Source organism: Lotus japonicus, chromosome 3 (genome assembly GCF_012489685.1).
Source record: "Lotus japonicus ecotype B-129 chromosome 3, LjGifu_v1.2".
In the NCBI taxonomy this organism is placed as follows: Eukaryota; Viridiplantae; Streptophyta; class Magnoliopsida; order Fabales; family Fabaceae; genus Lotus; species Lotus japonicus.
In genome coordinates this window covers 39161920-39177621 of record NC_080043.1, presented here as the reverse complement: position 1 = coordinate 39177621, position 15702 = coordinate 39161920, and the positions used below count along the sequence as shown (strand labels likewise).

General features: G+C 36.0%; 1 long non-coding RNA gene across 3 annotated transcripts; it reads left to right on the top strand.

Annotated features, from left to right (window-relative positions):
* The first annotated feature begins 8138 nt into the window (after window positions 1-8138).
* Window positions 8139-11634, top strand: LOC130742534 (uncharacterized). Of its 3 annotated transcripts, XR_009021187.1 has the most exons (6): window positions 8139-8213; window positions 8395-8502; window positions 9224-9594; window positions 9675-9767; window positions 10115-10254; window positions 11248-11634. It is a non-coding gene; the product is annotated as an uncharacterized LOC130742534 (long non-coding RNA). The 3 variants fall into 3 exon arrangements; XR_009021189.1 differs by lacking the exons at window positions 8139-8213; window positions 8395-8502 and adding an exon at window positions 8516-8528 and having other exon boundaries at window positions 11248-11628; XR_009021188.1 differs by lacking the exons at window positions 8139-8213; window positions 8395-8502 and adding an exon at window positions 8776-9053 and having other exon boundaries at window positions 11248-11628.
* The last annotated feature ends 4068 nt before the right edge of the window (window positions 11635-15702 follow it).

Below are 15702 nucleotides of genomic sequence, written 5' to 3'. Positions count from 1 at the left end.
TAAAATGTGATAAGTGAGAGAAATTTATTTAATAAAAGTACATTAGTTTTCTAAAACATCAAACATTTTGGAATATTGAAAGAATATCCAAAATAATATTTCTGGAGCGGAGGGAGTAACAACTAACATTTGCCTATAAAAAAGGTAAATGAACGATAAAACATGTATTTATATGGTCGAAGTCCTTGGCAATTGTCTCTACAAGTGTGAGGAGACCCTTTAAGTCGAACATCTGAGCGGTTAGGTGCTCCTTCGTCCTCATTCCTCGATTCGTTAGTCTCGGTAGTTTGATGGCCGAACAAAAACTAGCGGGTAAGATGTTTCTTGCTGAATCGTTGAACCCAACCTTATAGAAAATTCTTTGGTACATGTCTTTTAGTCGGTTGAGATGCCTTAAACTATGGTTAAGAAGTCAACGTGGACACGATTGTCTAAAAAATGATTTTTTCTTTAGAGATCATATTATATAATATATTATTATACAAGAAAACTCAAGTGAAGTGAATGACATGACATCAAATGTCACCCCTCAAATTTAAAATTAAAATATAGATAAATGATTATATTCTAATTATTGAATCTAATTAATGTTTGTACAATTTAAATTAGGTAAAATTAATTGAAGATTTTGATGACCCCTCCCCCCTTGGGATTTTTTAGTTTTTTTAAGTTTTTTTAATGTATTTTCAATCCTTTGTGGAGTTTTTAGTCTTCTTGAGTCCTTTTTAGGGTATTTCTGCATCTGCATTGTTATATTAGTTTTTATCTTATTTAATTGTCATTTTGTTAGTTTTAATTAAGTTTTTATTTTTATTTAAAAACTTTGTCATAATTGAGGTTAGAGTAATTGAGCTTATGAGTGTATTAATGACCTTTTTGTTTGCAAATCATGAGAGAAGTTGATGAAATATTGTTGATTAATTATGGTTTCATGAGTTTCTTTTGTGCTTTGATGAGTAAGAAGGGCTTAATGATGTTTTGGGAGTTTGATAGGTATTCATCTTGTGCTTTGATGTGTATGAAGGAGTTTTAACTGCAGATTTATGGGCATTTATGACTATTGAAGGCTAAATAAAGAGGTTTTTTGAAGGAAGAAGAAGTTCAAATCAAAGGGAATGAGAAAAGATTCTAGAGTTCCGCACGTGTGCGGTGGAAAAGCCACGCACATGCGTGGCATGACTGTCGGAAGAAGCCATTTGATTTGAAGCTCCACACATGTGCGGTGTAAAAGCTCATGCGTGGGACATCGTAACTAAATTCTATAAATTTTATAGTCTTGTTCGCAATTACACATGAGAAACGTGAACGTCAGAGAGTAGAAATTCTCGCTATCTAATGGTAATGTGTCTTACGCTCTAGGTAAATTGTCTGATGTGGAAACAATTTATATACCATCAGACGAGACCATGGTCCTCTCATTAGGTATAGTTAACTGGTCTAACCAATCATAGATTAGCTAACAAACAAAAGCCTAATATACCATCAATCATAATACATGTATAAGAATTAAATTAATAATTCACATAATTGATATTAATGGTCGAATATAATACATTCTAATTAATTAATTAATGTTAATCCACATAATTTAAATAGAGAATTAAAATAAAAATCCAACATAGGGCACTTAGAGCATCAGGCTAGTATTGCTATCACAATATGGAAAAACCGGTTGTTTAGAAGTGGAAATGCCCAAATCTTGGAGTAAGTATATCAACCATTGTATCATACGTTGCTCCAGCTTGAGCTCAATATTCCGTTTAGGAAGAAGATCCAGACACCGTGATGGCTTTCCAACTTATAAGTGATTGTCCGAAAAAGAAACAAAAATCACTAACTTAGTATCCAAACAACCCCCAATTTGATGGTGATGGTGGTGACAATAACAACGGTGAAAGACGACAACGGTAGTTTTTTTTTTGTACATCGGAAATATAAATTACACATTCCAGGGATAGATCCCTTGACCTTCCCCTCTCAACTCACATTGCTCCTAGCTCTTACCACTTGAGTTATTCTTTGGGGACACAACAGTGGTGCTTAAATCAATTTAAAATTTATTTTGTATTTTCATAAAAAGGCTTAATTGCACATTTGGCCCCTGAAGTATCACCATTGTGCAAAACTCGTCCCATATGTTTAAAACGAGCGCTTTTGGTCCTACTTGTTTTTTACGTGAGCGATTTTGGTCCTTCCGTCAATCTACTGTTAAAAAGATAACGGAACTTGCTGATGTGGACTCATTAATTGACATGGCAGGCCATATCAGCACGCCACTTGGATATTTGTTAATTAAAAATAAAATAAAAAGGTTAATTATACACTAAAATAAAATAAAGGGTTAACTACACACTAAAACACATAATTAAAAATCAAAAAATTGAAAGAAAAAATTCCAAATCTCTTTCTTTTTCATCTTAATTTTAGATTTCCAGAGATTTACACAAATCACCATATCTTCCACTTCTTTAACCAAACCCAGAAAATTCATCATTCTTTTTCCATCTTCATCAACCAAACCCAGAAATCAAAACTTTAATCTCCAGAAAATCAAACTCTTCTCATAAAATTGAACTGACAAAAAACATTAACCTTGCAAGTAGCCTGTACCCAACAAACTAAAAATAAAGTGATACAAGAAGTGAATTCAAAATCCTCGAGTAAAGCTCATTAGCTCCATATATCAAAATCCACCCCTTTATGAAGTGAATTCACCTTAAGTATATTCAAGCGTCTCAATCCCTCCAAAGAACTTTGGGCACGCAATACTTCTCCACTCCTTTCTATTTTATTCCTTGCATTTTTTGTGGGCAAAATTCTCCAACTTCAGGTCCATCGTTAAAACCCAATCAACAAACCTAAAACCAACACAATCAAGAATTAAAATCCAATAAAAAATGTTATGAATGAAAAGACTTCAAATTTTATAATCTAGATGGAAGATGTATCTAATTCCAAGACTAAGAGCCTGGATTTTGGGGCAAACATGTACAAGAAGATGCGAAGAAGACAAATTCGTCGCGGCTCCAGCCTCTGCCTCACGATAATCTGATCTTCACTCAGATCCAGCGCCACCCAAACCCTCTTAGTCAACAACGCCTGATTCTAAACCTCGACTCCCCGGACTGAATCACTGTCACAGAAGCTTCCATCGCCGCGCCTTAGAGTCGTGCGCCGCTCTCTGCCTGCCATCGTCGTCCTCTATTTACTTTCTCTACTCCACGATCTCTCTCTCCCTCCTTCCCTCGAACCCTGCGTCGAGCCCTTTGATTGGGGATGAAGATCTGGAATTTGCATGTGGGGCGAAATTTCTATGGGTTTGCATAGGGTGGAAGGGAGATGAGAGTTTGTTTTTCTGATTTGGGGTTTGGATGGAGAAGAGGAAGAAGAAGAAGGTTGGGTCCTTGTTTGCATCATTGAAGAAGTTATGGGATGGGATGATAATGAAGAACACGAGAAGGAGGGGAGGAGGGAGGGAGATAGAGAGTGGAAGCGTGAGGCAGGGGTGGAGCTTTTGGGAGAATTTTTTTTTTTAGGTTTTATTATTTTTAAATTAAATTTTTAAATTGGTTAGATTAGAAATTTAAAGTTTTATTAATTATTTATCCAAGTGTCATGCTGATATGGTCTGCCATGTCATTTAATGAGTCCACATCAGCAAGTTCCGTTACCTTTTTTACGGTAGATTGACGGAAGGACAAAAATCGCTCACGTAAAAAACAAGTAGGATCAAAAGCGCTCGTTTTAAACATATGGGGCGAGTTTTGCACAATGGTGTTACTTCAGGGACCAAATGTGCAATTAAGCCTCATAAAAAGCATTTTTAGTATTCACATTTTATTAAAATACTAAAAATACCCCCTCCCGAGGGCGTCATCAAGGTCAATGATGATGGCTCTTCCGTGGCTCTCTCGGGTGCAATGGTATTGGGGGTGCGATTTCGAACAGGAAGTTCTTGGGAAATTTCTCTATGGTAGTAGGTTTTTTTTGTCAATACTATGGCAGTAGGCGAGTTGTGTGCTTTTGAAGCAGAAGTTAAGGAAATACAATAAACCCTACTTTTTTGCCAAGAGAAGCTTCATCACCTCTTGATAGAGAGCGATTCCTCTTTGACGTAGCAACAAAGATAATCGACCTTGGAAGCCTTTTAAATAAATTAAAGAGTAAAATACACTTACCCCCCTCAAGGTTTGCTAGAAAAACACTCCACTCCATTCTTATTCAAAATATACACTCCACCCCACTCATTTTATCATGTTAACTCCATCCAAAAGATGCTAACGGAATATTCCATTCAAATCAAAATTATTTAATGTAAACTTATTTTTCCATTTCTTTTTATTCTGGTTATTTTTTATTTTATTTTTTTCAAAAAAAAATCCTCACTTTCAAATAAAAATCGTTTAACGTCAATTCCATTAAAAAAAAAACGTTAGTTTCAACAAAAAAGAATATAACATGTTTTTAGGGAGTCGAACACCATTGCTGATTTCCTAGCCATGTTAGGCTATGCAAGGGAAAGACTGATTTCGTCTCTGTTCGCCGCTGTCCCAGTGACTGAATTAAGAGTTAGTCAATATGGCCTCGTCATTTGTGTGACTTTATCTGGAGCTAATCAGTTTCGCTATGGTATGTATTTCTGCTGTTATCCTTCTAGCCTCTGTTTGTTCCTAAAAGATTCCTGTTCAATTTGGTTGTGCTTGACTGATCCCCTTAGTGGGTTGCTGCTTTCTGGTATCTGTTTCGCGTTTGCTTTTGCTTATATAAAGGTCGCTGATTCCCTGCTGAAGTCATTCTGGAGTGATTTGACCTATCTTGACAACAAGGCATAGTTCTATTTTAAAAGTCCTCTTGGTTTGCAACTATTTGGAGTTTTCTTTTGCTGGCTATTTTAGTTTCTCGAGTGACACCCTTTTGTAGCACCACTTTGTTTTTCTTTATTGTTGTTGTTGTTGCTGCGTTGACTGGCTCCTTTGCGTTTTCTTTTTTTGCTTTTTGTGTTGGTTTTGGCTTGTGTCTTATCTGTACTGGAGCTTTGTCCTGTTCTGTTTCTGTTCACTTGGGAGACGTTGTTGTCACGTATTTCTTTTTTAGAAAAACACTAAACAAAAAAAATTCTAAATTTTATAAATGAAAATTATTTTTAAAAATAAAATATAAAAATAGAAAATATTTTCTTGAATGAATCAGTTCCTAAGAATTAAATTAAACAAGGTGTTGCATGTCAAAAAAAAAAATTAAACAAGTTCTTGAATATTTCTTTAAGAGTCTAATTTAAAATATAATAAACACCCATTGCCACTGCAAGTCATAAAAATTGGATAATCGTTATTTCCACACTTTCTCATATAATTCTACCTCCCTTACATATTCCAAATCCCAAAATACCCTTAAATCTTTTACCCATCACACTTTGTAACACTTTCAAACTGCGTTAGCTACGCACTTTAACGTGCGTTAACTACGCACTTTAAAGTGCGACACCGGTCACTTTGATTGCAAGTGGTTCAACAATATAAACTTCCACTTTTCAAAACTCTCAATTCCCAATTAAAGCATATGTTACACATTCATTTGACCGTTAATTCCTATGGAAATATGTTAATTCATATGACAATTTCGGATTCTATAAATAGGCAACTTTTTCTCACAATTTTTCATCCATTCTTTCTCCATTTCTTCCATTCTTTCTCCAATTCTCACTGTCTCAATTAAGGATAATGCTCAACTAGGCTCATTGTTTGCTTATTAAGGTCTATTTTCAAAGCCTTTGAGAAATAGGTTAGTCCTTAAACTTGTTGGGAATTCAAAGTTTGAATTTCCAACCAGTTTAAGGATTAACCTATTTCAAAGGATTTGCAGAGAGACCTTAATGAGCAACCTAAGAGCTCAAATGATCACTATCCTTAATTCTTCTATCTTAGACTATCCAAAAGTTAAATAGGAGGTGCTCAAAACGCACCGGTGGTCATCCAAAAGATTTTTCAAGATTTGCAGGAACTGTTGCTGCTGTATTATATGACCGCCTCTCTCTTATATGTTCCTGATTCTGTTTCAATAGTATTAGTGTTGTTATGATTAATAAATGAGAGATGTACCAGTGTTGTTACGATTAATAAAACGAGATTTTTTATGTTGTTATGATCAATTGGTTCTGTAACTGTATCGGTTTTTGAAAATTACCTTTCTTGTGAAACCATGAGTATGATACAATAAAATGAAGGTAATTGTTATACCCCTTTAAATATTTTTTGCATAACTTCCCAAAACCACCACTCTCAAATTTCATTTCAAATTTTCCCTAACCCACTACCTCCCACCATACATTTCATTTCCAAACTTTCCCTTTCTTACTTTGGTACATCCTCCTCCTCCTCCTCCTCATGCCATTGTTTCCCACCGCCACCGTCGGAGATCAGTAGCGCTCACCGCCGCCAATTCCTCATGCCATTGTTACCCACCGCCACAACCACCATCGGAGACGAGCAACGCTCACCGCCGTCAGATCTCCTTGACCCAGAGGCTTCTGCCGTCGCACTTACTGTCGCGCCCACCACCCTAGCATTCTTGTTCGATTTCGCATGAAAACAGTTAGCTTTCTTGCTTTCTGATTATTTTTTGCACTTTTAAAAGCGTTACCTACACACTTTAAAGTGCGGTTGAGATTCTATTCGCACTTTAAAGTGCGTGGCCTTCGCACTGTAAAGTACGAAGGTAACCATAATTAACTAACAAATTCATTTCCCCCCAAATAATCTCAATTCCTGAAATTACCCCCAAATTCCCATTCATCTCTATCAATTTAGGGTTCCTGACTGAGGTCTTCTACCCTCTTCATCATTCACCAATTCTTTTCAGAAAACAAAAATTTCCATCTTCTCCTCTTCCTCCCTCTCCCACCATACACACCCACCCCCACCCTCAACCGAAACCCCAACCCCCACCCCACCCAACCGAAATCCAAAACCCCCACTCCTGAACCCCACCCATAACCTGAACCCCACCCTTAACCTGAACCCCACCCATAACCGAAACCCCAACCCTAATCTAACACCAGAAAGGGGAAAGAAAGAAAGAAACAACAAAGAGCTTGAGTTGGTTCTAATAATCTGAGTTCGGATCCAAAATTTTGGGTTTGGATCTGAGTTTATCAGAGAAGGAGAAGGAGAAGACGGTGTGAGAGAGAGAGGAACAGAGAACGAGATTTGCGAACGAGATTCTTGGCCACTACCACCACTCACGGCTTGGCCACCGCCACTAATTCTACGGGCTGCCTCCATTGGTGTTTCGATTGGAGAGGTGCCTTGCTTTTTGGACGGTGGGTGCGTGTTGTGTGTGTGGGATGGGTAGCGGTAGTGAGTGATTTTGTTTCTGGGAGTGAGTGATTTTGTTGCTGTGGGGGGTTTCGACTGCTTGATTGATGATGGGGAAGAGGATTTAATATGAAGGATGTTGTTGTTCTGTCACTCTTCTCTGATCTGAACCCGTGCTCCCCTATTTCTTCCACCACTATTTCATGTTTCTGTTCTATCTGTTTCTTGCTGCTGCTAGTTATTCCCCCTGTCTATTCTCTTTCTTTTGTATACTCCTTGTACTGTGTAATTTACTTGCACCTCTTGTGCATATTGTAATATAAACTTGGCTTACCAAAAAAAAAAGCTATTTTGTTTCTGGATTTTGATTTGTGTTTCTGGATTTACAAGTTTTGTTGAAGAAACAGTTCTGGAACATTCCAAAAGTAAAAAATTTCTGGGTTCTGTTTGCATAGATTGGTTAATTAGGATTAGTTAGTTTTTAGGGTTAATTAGGGACTGTTAATTAAATAAAACTGATTTGTATTTTTTTTAATTTTTTAATTTTTTTTCTTGACACATCAGCCTCATTTATCCAGTCAGCACGCTCATTCATCACTCGCCGGAGCTCCGGGCTCCGGCAAGGACCTGCTCCACACAAATTGCAAACAAGAGGACCTAGATTTGCAAATTTTCCGATGAGGGACTTACTTCAGACGGCGAGACAAAGACAGGGACCAAGTAGATGATTAACCCTAAAATAAATATATCATTTAAATCTAAGATTCACCTGCCACTAAGTTTAAAAAAAAAAACACCCCCCACTCAAAAGTCTAGATCCTAATTTTCTTTAACAGGCTAGCAGTTTCTGCAAGAAGGTGTGTTCAAGAGCTGTGAGAAAGACGCGCGACAAGGATTCAGGTAGCTCTCTCTCTCTGAGAATCTGAGTGACACAGCACCTCTAAATCTCCTTCACCGCCGGAGACTTCAACGCCAGCGCACCAGCCACCGTCGAGCCAAGCCTAAGTCTGTTATCATCACCGAGAACCATCGCTGTTCTTTTCTCCCTTTCGGTCTCTGCCTCTCGTGCGCCCAGCACCAGGTTGAGAGAAGCTCTCTCTGCGACAAGCTTTATCTCATGCCGAGACTCAAGCATCTTCTTCCACATCATCTCCAATTCTCACTCTGTTTTTTTTGCAACAGAGACAAGGTTTGTGCCCCAATATTCCAAAAGTGGTACATTTCTTAGGATTTATTATCCTAATTTTACTTAATTCTTCAGTAGTTGCAAGGATTTTAATTCAACAATTTCATGACCACTCAAGTTTAGGGGTTGGTTAAGAAATATTGGGGTTGATGTACATAAAGCAGGAAGTGATGCAAGGGAATTTTTAAGTGTCCACCATGTGTTCGATAAATTGTCAATATGAGTTCAAGTGTAATTAAACGAAATGAAATAACAATTTGTGCTTTGTGTGCATGTGTGAAAGCCTTTTATTGCTAAAATTTTCTGTTAACATCATGGTAGCTTTGCATTTAGGGCTACTTTACAAGCCTGTGATGTTGCTATTCAATCTGAAAGCATTGAAAAGCTAAATGTAGTAGAGCTGAAATTCCAAGATATCATCAATCCTCTCTCACTTGATGCTTCCACGGGAAGATTGACAACATGAATAAAAAATGGAACTTGATTCAACACTAAGATTGATGATCCCCAATGCTTGGTCAACTGCTAAGGAGTTAAAAATGATGAAAGATTAGGTGAATTGATGGTGACCTTAGCCCCTTCCTTTCTATGTGTTTTTGTTATTTAGTTTAATGAATATGAAGGCTAAGAAATATTAGATGATCATTACAACTTTCAAATAGTTTCTTGGAGCAATTTAATTCAAAATCACTATTACTTATTGTCATCATTATTCATGTCTAAGGTACTAATCGAAGGAAATTGCAAGGAGCTGCTACAACACTTTCAGATGCTACGCTTACGAAGTCTCCCAATATGGCTTACCTCCCTGGGGGAATCAACTTGCTTATGGCTCTTAATGCTCGCTATTGATTGATGTGGGTAATTTAACTCTGTACATTCCAACTTCTCTCAGGTTCGTTCAAATTTGAAATTTTATTCCACTATGGAAATATGTCATTTTACCTCTCAAGCGTTTATGATTTTGTTTATGCTGGATTTGATGGCAAACTATGCCATTGGTTCTGATTCCGAGACTAGAAAGTGTTGGTTGATTATAGTTCAATTATCAGTTGCTATAATGAGAAGACCAAAGAAGAAGATCTGAAAGCAATGGTAATTCATGCTTATTATTTTACGAAGACACTATAAGTTTCAGGAATTTGATTTATGGCTAATACTGCTTCATCATTTAGCAAGTGGATACGACAGTTTTGGGCCTTTCACAAGAAGAGGCTGAAAATAAACCATCATACATTGCTTCCATGGGAGTGTACATATTCAAAATGGTAATACTTCTTGATCTGTTTTGGGATAGATAATTATCTATGAAACTGCGAGAGATTTCCGTACAGTTAATGAACTGAACTACAAGTAAATAATTTGGTCCTGTTTCTAGCTAGTCATTTCATTTAGGTGACACTTTCCAATTGCAAATGACTTTGGATTAGAGGACATTCCTGCCTCTAATAGGGAGTAATTTACTTCAAAGTGTTTAAAGGGAATTGATAACTTATGATTTTACCCATGGGGTGGTGGTATTCATCTTTCTTTTAGTTGTATTAGCCTTCTTGAGTGCTAATGATACACATTACACAATGTAGACTTGATCACCTTGGTCATTTTCTATTTGCAGTATTAGAAAGAAAGATAAGGGATTCAGGTTTCATCCAACCAATGAAGAGCTCATAAGTACTACCTCCCACAGAAGGTTCTTGACAGCTATTTCTATGCTATAGCCATTGCGGATGCTGATTTGCACAAGTGTGAACCATGGTATTTTCCTTCTGAGACTCTTCTCAATGAGTTTTAGTTCCTCTATTGTTCTTATTTTTCAGCATTCTGGTACCTTCAAATTATGCAATTTCTTTTCCTTGCTTTTCAATGTGTGGAGGGCCAAAATGGGTGAAAGGGGTGGTATTTTTTCTGCATGAGAGATAGAAAATACTGAACTGGTCTAAGGACAAATAAGGCCACATGCAGAGACAAAGAGATGTACAGGACAAAGACACTAATTGGAATGAAGAAAACATTGGTCTTTTCCCTAATCATTATTTAACTATATCTTACTATTCCCATCAACAGAGTTTAGAGTTATTCTGTTTTGGAATTTTGGTTCTTACTTGATACTGAGCACCAATGTTGGATTATATATTTTAGCAATCGTTATATTAGTTACGTTTGGTGAATTAGTACTCTGACAGGTGCTTTTGTCATAATAGGGAACTCAAAAAAAAGGGTAACTTTGCCGAAATTTTGAATAAATTAGCGGCTAGTTCGTTATTAAAATACTTGGAATTTTAAATAAGAAATACTAGAGGGCACAGTTCAAAAAATACTTTTACATAATTTATTATTCTTGAGCTTTATCCCTTGTTCTGAATTGCAATTCCCAACTATTAGTTCTTGTTTGAATTATCATTTTCTATGCTAGATTATTGTCATATTCATTGTGTGAACTCACTTCATGTCTGTTGTTAATGTGATGTTGTCGAATGCTTGCTGCTAGGCTAGCACTCTGCTCTTGTTATTGGTGCAGAGGAGCTTCATTTTGAGTATCTTGGCAGATTTTTTCTAAATCCCATTTATATGTGAAATGTTAATTCAGATCTGACTTCTGGATTCAGTTTGTGCTCTGGCTGAAACTTTTTGAGCTTCTCTTTTCCTAACACTTGTGCAAATAAGAGATAATTTATAGATTAATCAATAGCAGAAATAATATATGCGTACACTTCATGTGATGTGATGTTTTTGGCTCTTCTTATGCAGGCCAGTTAGATAGAGCTGCTCATAGAATGGGTACAAATATCATTCGTATTCAGGAACACATACATACTAAACCTGGGATGCTTCTGGCAGTGCTTTCTACTTATTTTAGGTATCAATTAGATAACATCTAATGTCTGACGGCCTTTGTTAATTTTATGACTTTCAAGGCTTTTTGTGCATGTTGCAGCTCAATTATATATATATATATATATTGATTAGTTTTGTTTTGTGAATTGGAACTGTCACATGTGTTTTGACAATTGATATAGTGCTTAATAGTATCATCAATCTCTAAATGTTTAAACTTGAATTTGGATCTAACTTGCCATTTTTGTAAATAGTGGTTGTTTGTTGAACTAGATATAGTAGGCTTACCTGTAATTTTTTTTAAGGACATGATATTTTACAGCGTTTCTTTAAAGAAAGCGCTATAGAATTCATATATTCCACAACGCTTCTTTTCAAAATGCTTACATGCTACAACGCTTCTTTAAAGAAAGCATTATGGAATGAATACATACTACCACGCATTTTAACAAAAAGCGCTGTAGGATGTCTCATGTTCTACAGCGCTTTTAAAAAAGCGTTGGATAGTACTACAGCGGTACGTTCTACAGCGCTTCATAAGCGTTTTAAAACTGAAAAAATAAGCGCTGTAAAATTGAATTTTTGGCATAGTGAAGCATCTTCTTATAGTTTTAAAAAATATTTGTATTTTTTTGTCTTATAAATTAAAATGTATTTTTCTAATTTTTTCACACACACCCTTGTTTAATATATTTTCTCTCATCTATAATCTCCCATATTAATTAATTATAACTATTTTCTGTCAACTACATTCTTTTCTATTCAATATAAAATTTAATAGCTACACATAGTACTATTAAAACTAAATAAGGGTATTTTAATAACATTGTATTATCAATAATTGTTATTTTACTTTTCAGGTCTCAACCTTAAGCAATAAACTTTGTGATATATAGCGAGTATCGGGTTGAACTTACTACCAACACTCTAAACAAATTTATGGATTTAGTAGAGCTAACTTAATGAATTGTAGTGGTTAAAAGTGACAGTTTGGACTCTTAGGTAAAACTTTTGATCCTTATGAAAGATATTCTTGAAAAGACATTTGACTTTTACTACACACAATTAATTAGACTCCAAGAGCAATTTCTTACAAAAATAGTGAATTGTAAAATAAGTAATTATTAATTACAACTGTTAACTAAGATATTAATTGTTGAGATTTATATAATTTGTTATACATATATATGATCTTAGTCTCAACCATTTGTAACCAAACAAAAATATGTAACCAAAAAAAAGTCTCAACCATTGTTTTGTGAATAAATGAATGTGATGAGTGACTTAAAGGAGATTCAGAATTTATTACGGCACTTTCCACTTCAACAGCCTGAAGGTGGGGACTTGGTCCCCTTTGGGGGGACATATAACATTCTCCTTGGAATATAGTAAATAGCATGATGTCTTCTAACCTGATCTCCAACTCTAGCTTCTTCATTGGGACCCTTGTGGTGGTGGTGGCCGCCATTGTGGCGGTTTGAAGGGCTAGAAGGTGGAACTGGCTGCCCTTTGGGGAGGACATGGAACTTCCTAATCCAAGAGCTTGGAATGTTATTAATAGCATGTCTTGTAGCAAGAGCTCCAAGTTTGGCTTCTTGAATAATCTTCAAGTATTGAGGTGTTGGAAATGCAGCATTTGTTAACAGCAGAAGGAGGCTTGAGTACATGAAGATTTTAGGAGCCATGACAGGAAACAATAGTGAAGTTGAGGGAGACATTGGTTTCAGTTTAAATTAATATGGCGAAGGGAAATGTCAAAGGCTCAAAGGTGTTATATAGTGTGTAATGGAGGCCCCTACTTGCCTTGCAAGCAAATTACTAATAAATATAATAGCTTGAATTAAATGTAGGTAACTGCTCAGTACCTTCTGAAATCCGTGAATCTTGGAACATTTTAAACTATTCATGTTATTTCCAGATGCAAAAAATAAATACCCGAAAAAAACATGACACACTAGAGAAACAACTCCCTGTAATGTATGAATTATGATCTTCTCACTGGTTGATCATGTCAACTGAAATATTGTGAATATGATTTTATTTATGGTAAATGCCTATTGGTACGAAAACGAATTTCACGAAAGGTTATATAACCATTTTATTTTTGCAACAAATATAAACCATGTATGGTAATTAAAGCTCAACTTTTACTCAGCTTCTAACACGTACTGATCGATTTCTTGAGTTTCGGCTGAGTTACTTTCGTACTTATTAGCAATGCTCTTTATTTATTTATTATCTTAAAGCCCAATTACTATTTTTAACTACTATAATGTCTTGGTGTTCCTCTGATCTTATCTTTTAGGTCTTTTAGTTTTTAGGTTGGTTTTTACTGTATTGGAATTCCCTTGTTTTTGGTTGGTTGAGGGTTTCGTGTCTGGTGTTTAGGTTTATCAATTTTTTCTTTTCTTTGGGGACCGTCCTACACTGTGGGTGATTAGCTTTTTTTTGTTACTAATTACCATTATCTGCTATGTCTCCTTTTTAGCTTTGTTCTCAAAGCTGTGAATAATACATCATTTTGATTTCTAAAAAAAACTACTATAATGTCAATTACATTGTTTTTTGAAAGGAGAAAAACAATACAACAATTTATATTGTTAATTTCACCTAATTAGTTAATAAGAGAACAATATGGACGAATTATGTTTTATAGAAGTTTTCCGATATATAAAAAAAATTATGTTTTACAGAAAGGTGTACCGTGAAATCAAATAACAATTTTAACATTATAAAAATATTAGGCTTAAATGGTCAATTGACCCCTGTAATTATAAAGGGAATCAGTCCTGATCCTTGTAAAATTTTCTCATCAAATTGGGTCCCTAAAAATATTTTTTTAATCCAATTAAGGACAAAGTGTGCTTTGGCCTGATGTGTCTTAATTTTTACATTGTCAGCATTTCCACATGGCTTTTATCTTTTTTTTTAATAAAAACTAATTCCAACTCATGATTAATTGAAAATCAAAATAAAACCTTAACTAAGTCCTAATTAACTAATTTCACCCCAATTAAGCCTCAATTTCCCAAAATCCATTTGAAGTTTAGCCTTCTCGCTCTGCAACTTCAATATCATTGGCAGCAGAGGATGCAACATCACTCTCCTCCACCAATTTAACATACAAATTATGTATGGCTTGTTGCTGAGTGGTGAGCGCTTGCCGCAATTTCACCGATTCATTGTTTGAATTGAATTCGATTTGAACATCCTCCGTCCTCGCATCGCCATGCCAGGTCCTCCTCCATCCTCGCGCCACCACGCCAGGTCCTCCCATCTTGTCCAGCACCATATCAGTGCGGATCTGGTCCAGATCCGTGCGCTTTTTGATTGCTCAGGGTTGGTGTGGTTCTTGTCCAGATTCGTTGCGAATGTAGGCAGTATGACGTCGTCGCGGCGGTGAAAGAAAGATGGTGGAGCGGTTCACAGACGGTGGTTGCTGGTTAATGCTTCAGGGTAAGTTGGATTGCAGCTCAAAGGTGGTGTTGGTGTTTTCTGCTAGTTTGAAGCTTTCCATTTGTTTCTGGAGCTTGGTTAACTGAGAAGATATAGAGAAGTTTGACTAAGGAATTGGTGGCGTAGATTGGGTATCTGATGTAGGCTTGTTATTCTCCTTAGGCTTTCCTTTCTTTTCTTCCCTTTGGTTTTTGTTTCTTGTTTCTCCTCTATATTTATCTACTGGGTTGAGGAGAAGAGGACGATGAAGAATGAGAGGTTGAGGATCATATGATTTGGGGTCCTAACATAATTAACAAAATATCTTTATGTTCTAATGTATTTTAAGATAAATTTGGGCCATAACTAAGAAAGCATTAATTTTATTATTCATAAAATCAATAAAATTGGAAGTGAAATTGATTAAAGTATTTTTTAAGGGACTAAAATTGATGTTAAAAAGTCCACGTGGGCATCCTTAGCTGACTAGGCTTGCCACTGGACCGTTGACCGGTCAAAATTGAGCAAAATGACTTAATTGGATTAAAAAAACATTTTTAGGGACCCAATTTGATGCAAAAATTTTACAGGAATCAGAACTGATTCCCTTTACAATTACAGGGGCAAATTAACCATTTAAGCCTAAAAGTATTATCATTTTTAATTTCCATCCCATCATTATGTGGAGAAAGCGTTGTGTTGACTCTAACTTCTTGCGCACGACTCTTCATTCCTAATCAAGTTGTTGCATTTGACCTCTTCTTCTCTTGCTCTACTTTGCAATGGTGTTCAACTTCATTCCTTTGCTCCTTGGCGACATTTGCTACAAGGGGACCCTCTCTTCCTTGATTTATTTATACTATGCATCGAGAGACTTGGTCATGCCATTTTCTATAAAGTGGAGCGGCATTCTTGGATTCCCATCTCTATTTT